The sequence below is a fragment of the Triturus cristatus genome, chromosome 3_1, assembly GCF_964204655.1.
Source record: "Triturus cristatus chromosome 3_1, aTriCri1.1, whole genome shotgun sequence".
NCBI lineage: Eukaryota > Metazoa > Chordata > Amphibia > Caudata > Salamandridae > Triturus > Triturus cristatus.
Window position 1 is genome coordinate 987,626,669 of NC_140583.1, and position 11,128 is coordinate 987,637,796.

The window sequence follows — 11,128 nt, forward strand, 5'->3', positions numbered from 1 at the left end:
GATAAATCTTTTAAAACCTGTCTTGTTGTCAAGTTTTAGTAGCATTACAAGGCCGTTTTTGCTTATGCTTTGATTAAATGAATCAGGCTTTGACACAAAAGTGCAGTCCTGAAATATGTAGATTGTGTGCAGTTCCCTTACCACTTACACTGTAGTGAATGAGTTTTGGTAAACTCCTAGGGATAGTGGTGCCTGTCTAGAATCCCACGGTGAGTTAGTGTGTATTTGGGATCACTGTGAGAGAAGTATTTGGTAACATCGTGTATTTTCTGACAGATAACTTTTTTAAAACCTGTCATGTTGTCAAGTTTTAGTAGAATTAGAAGGCAGTTTTTGCTCATGCTTTTATTAAATGAGTCAGGCTTTGACAGAAAAGTGCAGTCCTGAAATATGTAGATTGTGTGCAGTTCCCTTATCAGTTCCACAGTAGTGTATGATTTTGGTAAAGTCCTAGGTATAGTGGTTGTTGTCTAGAATCACACTGTGAGTCTGTGTGCATTTGGGAACCACTGTGAGAAAAGCATTTGGTAACATTGTGTATTTTTTAGCAGATAACTCTTTTAAAACCTGTCATGTTGTCAAGTTTTAGTAGCATTAGAAGCTAGTCTTTAGTTATGCATTGATAAAATGATTCTTGCTTTGACACTAAAGTGTAGTACTGAAATATTTAGATTGTGTGCAGTTCCCTTACCACTTGCACTGTAGTGAATGAATTTTGGTAAACTCCTAGGGATAGTGGTGCTTGTCTAGAATCACACTTTGAGTCTGTGTGCATTTGGGAACCACTGTGAGAGAAGCATTTGGTAACATTGTGTATTTTCTGACAGATAACTGTTTTAACCTGTCATGTTGTGAAGTTTTAGTAGCATTAGAAAACAGTTATGGTTTATGCTTTGATTAAATGAGTCAGGCTTTGACAGAAAAGTGCAGTCCTGAAATATGTAGATTGTGTGCATTTCCCTTACCACTTGCACTGTAGTGAATGAGTTTGGGGAAACTCCTAGGGATAGTGGTGCTTGTCTAGAATCACTCTGTGAGTTAGTGTATATTTGGGATCACTGTGAGAGAAGCATTTGGTAACATCATGTATTTGCTGACAGATAACTGTTTTAAAACCTGTCATGTTGTCAAGTTTTAGTAGGATTAGAAGCCAGTCTTTGCTTATGCGTTGATTAAATGAGTCATGCTTTGACACTAATGTACTATACTTAAATATGTAGATTGTGTGCAGTACCCTTAACTCTTCTAGACTAGTGAATGAGTTTTGGTAAACTGCTAGGGATAGTGTTGCTTGTCTAAAATCACACTGTGAGTCTGTGTACATTTGGGTAAGGATTGTGAGAGAAGCATTTGGTAACATAGTGTATTTGATGAGAGATAACTGTTTTAAAATCGGTCATGTTGTCAAGTTTTAGTAGCTTTAGAAGCTATTCTTTGCTCATACATTGATAAAATGAGTCAGGGTTTGACACTAAAGTGCAGTACCATGTACAATTCTATTCACTGTGCCAGAACTGAAAATTTAAAAGTTTTACAAAGGCACTAACCTAGTAGTAGCCGGATGATTTAGTCAGTTTCCAAGTCCTCATGTTGTGAACCATACATTATCACATAGATTGTTTCAAATGTCTATGCAGTATGCATGCAGTCTTCTAACATACTATACACTTGCCTTTCACATTTTCAATTCGCTAGTCAGTATCCATACACTTCCAGGAAACACCCTGTAACTCCCTTTGCTCTAGTGACCCATTCAGCATCATGTACTAATCTATTCACTGTGCGAAAACTCAAACACTTATAAATTCACCAAGATACTATCTTTGCAGTACTCTAATCATTCAGTCAGTGCCTCAGTATTCATGCACTGAGCCAGGCCTTAGCATATGTACTGCTTCAAACCCCTATCCACTATGTATGCAGTCTTCTAACCACCTAGACACTTGTCTTTCACACTTTCAATTCCCTAGTCAGTATCCATACAGTCCAGCAAATATCCTGTCATTGCCTTTGCACTCCTCTAGTGACCCATTCAGTACCAAGTACTAATCCATTCCCTGTGTGAAAAGCCTACCACTTATAAATTCACCTAGGCACTCTCCTTGCTGTACTCTAATCATTCAGTCAGTACCCAAGTAGTCATGCAGTGAGCCAGGCCTTAGCACATGGACTGCTTTAAATGCCTATGCAGTATGGATGCAGTCCTCTAATCACCTACACAGTTGTGTTTCACACCTTCAATATTCATACACTTATAGCAAACACCCTGTCACTCATCCAGTGTGTCTCCTTATAGTACTGTAATCATTTAGTCAGTTAACATGTAGTGTTTTAGTGAGGTAGGCTTTAGGGCAAGAACTGCTTCAAAGTAGTATGCACTAAGCGTGTAGTGTTTTAACCATCGTCACACTTGTGGTTCAGGGCTATAGTTTCTTAGTCAGTATTTATATAAAATGTGTTTGTACAGTAATGGAATAGTATAAGTTTGAAAGTTATTAATATACATTTATTTGTGATTCTTTTTACAGATACAGAACAGGAGTGTTTCTCATCTGTTTGCACTCTTCTCGTGCAAGATTGTTTGGACGAAGGGTCCTTAGGAGTTTCATCATACTTGCCGTGCCGCATGAGTATTTTTTGTTAGGATCCCCTCGTAACAGAACTCTTTTGAAAATCTTGCGCGTGACAAAGATGGCATTGGTCTTTGTCCCTCGAGAAAAGTAGAAAATATCCACATCACTGAAGGAAAACGTTGTGGGCGTGGTGCATCCTCCAAAAATTCATATTTAGATTCGGTGAATATTTTAAAGCGACATCATTTACAGTTTTTGTAAGTTAAAGTTAAAAAAATGTGTTAGCTGTGTGCATTTTTTATATCTGTGATTTGTATCTATTTTTTTGACAATAGCATGTTGTTTTTTTTTTAACAATCTTTGAGATTGTGTTTTTTTTGCCCGCTGTTAAGTGATGAGTATGATTGAAATCACAATTTTTAGTGAAATTTAATATATTCTGAGAACAGTGAAAAAGGCAAAAAAATTACTTTGTGGAAATTATGCTGTGTTGTAAAAAATGTATTATTACATGTTATAATTTTTTTTTCCTTTTCTTTCACAGATCCAAATTTTAAAATAAGCAATTTGTAAGAATTTAGGGCCATATGTAGGTAGCTAAATACCGGTCGGTAACGGCTGAAATTCGGTAATTTTCCCGTTACCGACCGGTATTTAGCCCTTTCTAATGTAGGAGGCAGGTTTTAAGGATTCGGTAATTTACCGAATCGGTATTTTAAGAAATCGGTAAAATACAGAATCTGTAAATTACTGAATCTGTAAATCCTATGTAGGGAGCACTCAATTGAGTGCATTTTTGGTTTAAGGATTCGTTATTTACCACCAACTACAAGTTGATGGTAAATACCGAATACCTTTTCAAAAGCAATTTTGTGCTTTTTTAAAAGTGCCATGTGGCAGACATACATGCCCTTAGGGCATGTATGTGCGCCACATGTGCACACATGCACGATTCAGGGGTGCAACAGGGTGTCAATGTGACACCCTGCCACCCTTGAATATGCTCCCCCTATTACCGATTCGGTATTTACCGAATCGGTAATAGTGAATGGCTTCCCATTCATTCCTATGGGCCTCCAGGCCCATACGAATGAATGGGAAGGTATGCCTCATTACCGATTCGGTAAATACCGAATCGGTAATAACGAATATTACCGAATCGGTAACATTTACCGATTTTTTACCTACATTATATTTACCGATTCTTAAATACCGAATCGGTAAAATTCGGTATTTAGGAATCGGTAAATATAAATTACCTACATATGGCCCTTAGATTGGAATGAAAATGTGAAAAAAATGTGTACCATTTTCTATTCCTATTACTGTGAAGGTAAGTTTAACTAAGTCTCAATTTGCTGAATGAGGAGGTCTGCAAGAAGCTACAAAGTGGAAACATGTTTCTAAAAACACTCTGTTTATACCTATGTAGTTTTGAAATCTGACCATAATCAGATATCATGTGACCTGCAAAAAAAGAGATTTGAGGGGTTCATAATATTTCCTATTTTAGCAATTGAAGGACCGCAATTATTTCAATCATTCTTCTTTGAACATCTTTGCAAACAAAACTCTGTGCTTACGTTTTATCATTCGCAAGGAATTTTAAAAACGGAAATATGTCGCTTTTTGTAACATAGTTATTGTGTAAGATACTCTTTCATATTTACAAAGAGAGGAAAAGGCACTCTGTGTACTTTTTACACTCCATGTAAATACAACCTCATCATGCAGACCACTTTGTTTTGAAAGGGTGTTCTATAAGTGTTGTTGTAAACAAAACATGATACCTCCGTCACCATAAATCAGCTTTTCAACTTTTTTGAAGTAGATTTTTATTTTCTACTAATTGCATTTACTGTACAAATATTGCCTTTCATATTCTTACATCAAGACCTGTTGATTCTGTGCAACAGGTCTTGATGTAAGAATATGAAATGCAGTATTTTTGATTCCAACCTCTGTTCTCCTTAATAGAATCAATCCCCTGTTGTTTATAGAACTATAAGTGTTGTTGTGCATGATTGCACTGAATACTCATAGAACAAGACACATGTCTAGATTCATCAGAAATCAGAAATCTCGATATGTGTGTGAATGGTGCACCATCATAAAATTGGTGTAGGAAAGCACAACAAGGAGAATTGTTTTCATTTCTCCACATTTTTATATCTTCAATGCATGCTGAAATGTTCAGCATACATTGAAGGAGAAAAATGAATTTTCTCATTGTTTTTGTGCAGGAAGGTGTGCCTTCCTGCAGAAAAACAAACAGCAAATGACACAGATATCCTTGCACTAAGGTGCAAGGGTGTCTGTGTCACCACATGGCTGCAGTTTAAGCAGCCGTGCAGACAGCGCGTCTGCGCCCGTCCGCGCCTCGGTCGCGCCTTGTGCCACGGACGATGTCGCGTCTTTGCCTTGCGAGGGAATGGCCACTGTGTGGTATTGTTACACTTTGAAGCAGCTGTATGAGTTGGGTAGGTGCAGTTTGGTTCCGGGGGTGCCGGGGTCAGGGCGTCTGATGAGGAATGTTGCTTGCCCATCATACAAGGGGGGGCTGATTTGTGGCCTCCTCAATGTTAGGTCGCTCCCAAAGCATGCCACAGAAATTCAACTGTTAATTGAAGAGCATAATCTAGATGTACTGTTCATGACGGAAACTTGGCTAGAGCCTGGTCTGGACCTAGAATTAGGGTCAGTGTGCCCCCCTGGATTTAAAGCCTTTCACAAGCCAAGATCTAGCGGTAGGGGGGGTGGAACCGGGATTATTTTTAAAGAATTGTGGGATTTTTCCTCATTAGACATAGACGAGATTATGCATATGGAAACTCTGGGTTTTTCACTAAAGGACAGGTCCGGCCACCTCCTGACCGGGTTGGTGTGTTATAGACCCCCTGGGTCCATAAGTGAACAGTCACAACAGCAGTTTCTCGATGTAATAAGTAATTTGGCTCTTACTCACCATAGTCTGCTGATTTTGGGAGATTTTAACCTTTGGCCCAATGTAATGTTGAAAGCAACCTATAATAATATCATTCAAACGTGCGCCAATATTAATTTGCCACACCGAGTGTTGGAGGCCACTCATACAGCTGGCCATGTATTGGATTTGATATTTGCTGCGGACAATGTGGTGGCCATGGATGGTATCTTACCAGTGGATTGGTCCGACCATCATCTGGTCAAATTTCGAATGTCACCGGTCCCAAGAAGTAGGCTCCCTTCTAGGGAGGAAAGGAGTATTTTGGTTAGGGATTGGAAGGCTCTTATGAGGAAAGCCCAATTATCACCTCTTTTCGGTGCGGCTCCCCCCTTTGATCCTGAGAAGTCGGTTGACGAAAATTATGAGGTGCTGTGTAGGCACTTGGTAGATACTATTAATTTGTCTGCTTCCCTGAAGCAACTTAGGAAACGGGGATCTCCCTCTGCGCCATGGTTCTCGGAGGAATTTAGGACTTTTAAGATCCAGTGCAAACATGCAGAGAGGCAGTGGTGCAGCCATTACTTAGAGAGTGACAAAATTATATGGAGGGAACTGCTAATTAGATATAAAAGAGCCATAGTAATTACTAAGGCGTCGTATTTTGCGGACCTTATACTGAAAGCACCTAACAGCGTGAAATGTGTTTTTAACATTCTGAGAGGCATTACCAATCCAGAGTGCATGGGTAACAAGATTATTCCTTCCCAGGAATTATGTGATGGGCTGGCAGCCTTTTTCCATAATAAAATTAAAGGAATTATTGAGGGTCTGCAATCAGACCCCTTGTCAAGCACTGAGGTTGGGGCGGATTTACTGACAGCCAGCTTGGCTGATTGCACGGACCCCGGGGAAAAACTGCCTTTGGTGCAACCTCTTTTGGATCACTGGACCTGCCCCTCCGAGGAGGAGTTTATTGGGCTGGCCAAGAAAGTGTGCTCTGGCTCTCTGTTCGATCCTATCCCCCAGAGATTTTGGAAGGAACTGGGGCCCGAGACTCTACCGTATCTGCATCAGATCGTTTGTCAGTCACTCAGTAGTGGAGTGGTTCCGTCCTGTTGGAAGGATATGTTGGTTTCTCCTTTACTGAAGAAACCTTCAGTGGACCCCGCCTGCTATGGGAATTATCGGCCTATATCTTTGTTACCTTTTCCGATTAAGATAGCAGAGCGCCTGGTTAGTCAGGAGCTCTCCGGCTTCCTGGAACGTAATCACAGGCTGGAGGAGAACCAGTTTGGTTTCCGCCCGGGGCATGGGACCGAAACTGCATTGGTTACTGTTTTGGATGATCTTCGGATGCGTGCGGATAAGGGGAATTCTGCAACTTTGATTTTGCTAGACCTATCCGCCGCATTCGATACGGTTAACCATGACATCCTCTTGAGACGGCTCAAGGAGACAGGTGTCACAGACCTGGCTCTGAAGTGGCTCTGTTCTTATCTAGTGGACAGACGGCAGGCAGTATTTCTGCCTCCGTTTCAATCGGATTTTCTGTCTAACAAACATGGTGTTCCTTAGGGCTCCTCAATCAGCCCGGTTCTGTTCAATGTATATATGCAACCTCTGGTCAAAATTTTGAACACTAATAACATCAGGGCAGTTAACTACGCTGATGATACACAACTGATTATCTCCTTGGAAGGGGTCAATACGGACTCTCTCTCCACTTTCCATAAATGTATGATGGAAATGGCAGCCTGGATGACAAATAATGCCTTGCAATTCAACAGTGCTAAAACAGAGATTCTGCACTGCGCAGTGGGCAAAGTGCCTCAGGCTTTACCTTCCAATTTCTGGCCCCTTCCTTCGGAATCACCCCTGGTCCCTGCAAAGACTTTGCGTAATTTGGGGGTCTGTTTCAATGAGAAGTTGAGTCTGGAGTCGCATGTTAACAAAGTGGCCTCTAATTGCCATAGGATTATGAGAGGCTTACGTAAAGTTCTCCCACTGCTTCCTGTCCATGTCAGAGGAACAGTGGTTCGCTGTACTATTCTTGCTCGCCTGGATTACTGCAATGCCCTGCTGCTTGAGTCTCCTGTCTACCTGATTCGGCGACTTCAACGCATCCAGGCTGCAGCTGCAAAGCTTGCCCTTTTGAGACCGCGCAAAACATCAAGCACCAGGGCATTATCAGAGTTACATTGGCTCCCTGTGCAACAGAGAATTTTTGTTTAAATCTCTGTGCTTAGTTTTTAAAGCTCTTCATGGGCTTGGCCCTGGATCGCTGCAACACTTATTTGGCTGGTATGTCCCTACGTGCAATTTGCGATCCTCGACAGCTAGGTTGGCCAGGATTCCCAAGATGACGAGATCCACCTTGGGTGGCCGCGCTTTTAGTGTTGCGGCCGCACGTTTGTGGAATAGTCTTCCTTTACAGCTAAGACAGGTTCAGGAATTGACACTGTTTCGTAAACAGATTAAGACCTGGCTCTTTCCCAGAGCTTAATTTCTATGGGCCTTTCTGTTGCCTAGTCTCTCCACTGTGTCGTTAGCGCCAAGATGCCCGCAGGGTTGCAGTGCGCTTTATAAATGAAAATACATACATACAGAAGCATAGATTTGCAACATATTTATGTACATATGTTGCATCCCTGTGCTTCGGATGTACTACAGCACACTGCAGTTAAAGAGGTTACTGTGTGATGCTGCAGCACTTCCTCATACTTCTGCACTTATACATTCACCATACGCTACTAATGCATTAATTCAGTCAATTACGTACTACACATACATTCATCTAAACTTTCACACACTAACAAAGAAATTTAGCTCTTTTTTTAAACCAGGAAAGTTAGTTCTTACAAGAACTTTTTTTTTCTTCTTTCTTCTTTTATAATTTTTGTTGGGTTTTCTGAACAATTTTTAATTTTTTGTGTTTTTTCTGCCAAAAACAAAACAAAAAACAAAACAGGAGAAACCAAACAATAAACTTCAGGGAACAATAAAATTTTTTTTTAAAAACTAGCAAATGTGACTTTCTTGGCGGCGGTAGATCAGATTGATCGACTGCTCACCATAGCACAAAGTCGCATTGCACTTAGTGCAGAGCACTTTTAAAAATTGAAATTGAGGGCGGATGTTCAAGGTTTGGGCTGATTGATGCACTCTTGATGTGCTCGGCTGCAATGAGGTGGATGGCGCAGGAGCAGGAGTGTTTCTCATCCGTCGGCACTCTTCTTGTGCAAGATTGTTTGGATGAAGGGTCCTCATGTGCTTCATCATACTTGCCGTGCCGCAAGAGTATTTCTTGTTAGGATCCCCTCCTGATGTCATTTGAGATGTCATCAGTGATGTCATCAGTGATGTCATTGACCATGTCATGACTGATGTAATATGTGACGTCATCAGCAGAGCATTGCGGGGGCGCGAGTTATAGTTAGCTGAACTAACTATAACAGGGGAATTTCTAGGGTTTTGTACGAGGGAAATGTCCAGCTAACTATAACACCCCTGAAACCTATGGTTTTTTCAGTGAATTTCTAAGGTTTTTTAAATGCCAATTGCTAACTATAACGCCCCTGAAACCTTTGGTTTTTTCAGTGAATTGTTATTTATATATATATGTATATATATGAGAAACACTCCATACGCCGTTTCTTCACCCGGCGTTTTCAAACAACGGAGGACGGACCACAGATGAGTGCAATAAAGTTTTATTCCGCTCCCTTACACCACATCACTCGCATGACGCGTTTCTATCCTCAAGGGATCTTGATCACATGACGCTCTATTCGGTGCGTGATTGCTTAAATACATTTGTTACATTTTTTTGTTTTTTAAAGTTACCAGTGCATTTGAACATCACGTGGTTTTTGACCATAGACATAGACAACATAATCATCAATGTTGCAAGGGGACCTTCAACTTCAAAATTTAAAAGAAATATATGTTTAAATACATTTTTTTTTTAAACTTTCAATTTGTTCCCTTAAAATTGCGAGTAAAATTCAAATGACATATTGAATTGATTTTATAACTAAATAGTTGTTGCAGCGCTGCCATGGCATTGTGCAAATATGCAATTACATTATTCACAATACACGCTGGAGTCCAGGTTTAAATACCTGTTGGCGTCAGCCGTCAATAGATTGGACAAATGTCATAAGCTATAATTACACTACTGTTCAATGTGAACCTTTCATATGTAAACCAATCGACAGGAATGTTCAAAATTAGTGCAAAATACTTTTTTAGTGCAAAGTGCTATTGTTAAAAAACAAAACATATTATATGACTGAAATATAATATAACACCGTGAGAAACTACATATAGAACTTATAAAAGTATGCGGCAGCGTAGTCCAATGTTTACTATTTACAGGGATTTATTTACTTTTTACGTTGACTGCTCTATTGAATTTTGTTATTGTTAATCTCAGCTACTATAGTTGTATATTGTCTTTTATTCAGATAAAATCAAAAGTCCAAAAAGATAGGCAAGTGTACAAATCCTCAGTTTGGTTGAGGCCCCCGGGATGTTTGGTATCGAGGTTTAAAATGTACTTTGTCTCCAATTGGCGCAGGGCTCTCACTCGATCACCCCCTCTCTTCTTACTCAGCACACGGTCAATCAGAAAGTATTTCAGAAGAGTCAGATCTGCATTGTGGTGTTAACCAAAATGTTGGGCCACCGGATAGGACAGATCTTGATTTTTTATTGCCCTGATGTGCTGGAGTACCCGTTTATGTCCCTGCAGTATGGTACTGCCTACATATCGGAGACTACATGGGAACTCCAGCACATAGACCACATGGTTCATTTAGCATGTTAGGGCCTTGGTGATCGGGATCTCTACAGGATTAAAAGGGGTTTTGTAGGAAGCCATACCACAAAAAGATCATCTATGTATCTCAACCATTTTATGACATTCTTTGTCATACTGTTCAGAAATTCATTGCAGAGGACCAGCTCCTCCCACCATCCCATGTGTAGACAGGCATATCTAGGGGAGAAGCTGGCCCCCATCGCCACTCCTCGTTGTTGCTGGTACAGTAAATTATCAAACATGAACACATTGTTGTTAAGGCAAAACTCCACCATACTAACTAACATTGCATTGTGTTGATCAAACTCAAGATCTCTACGTGAAAGATAGTATCTTAATGCCTTAAAACCATCTTGGTGCCTAATGGAAGTATATAAAGATGTAACATCCATTGTGATTAAAAGATAATCATCTTGCCATGTCAAATCTCTGATTTTCGCAAGGAAATCTCCTGTGTCCCTCAAGTACGAAGGCAGTTCTTTCACATGCGTCTGATGGAAGTAGTCCACATAGACTGAAGTTTTTTCTAAACGGCTATTACAAGCTGAAATAATAGGCCTTCCTGGAGGCTTGATTGGATCTTTATGGACTTTTGGAATAAAGTACATTACGGGCATCACAGGATTTTCATTCTTCATGTACTTATATTCATCAGTGGTCAAGAGACCATATATATATATACATTCACTGAAAAAAACTATGTGATCAAGGCCGCTTTTACGGTTGAAACGCGGACTTTGGCAAATAAAACATATTTGCACTTACTTGGGTCCGCGCTCATTTTTCCTGAGTAGGAGTGACAGCGAG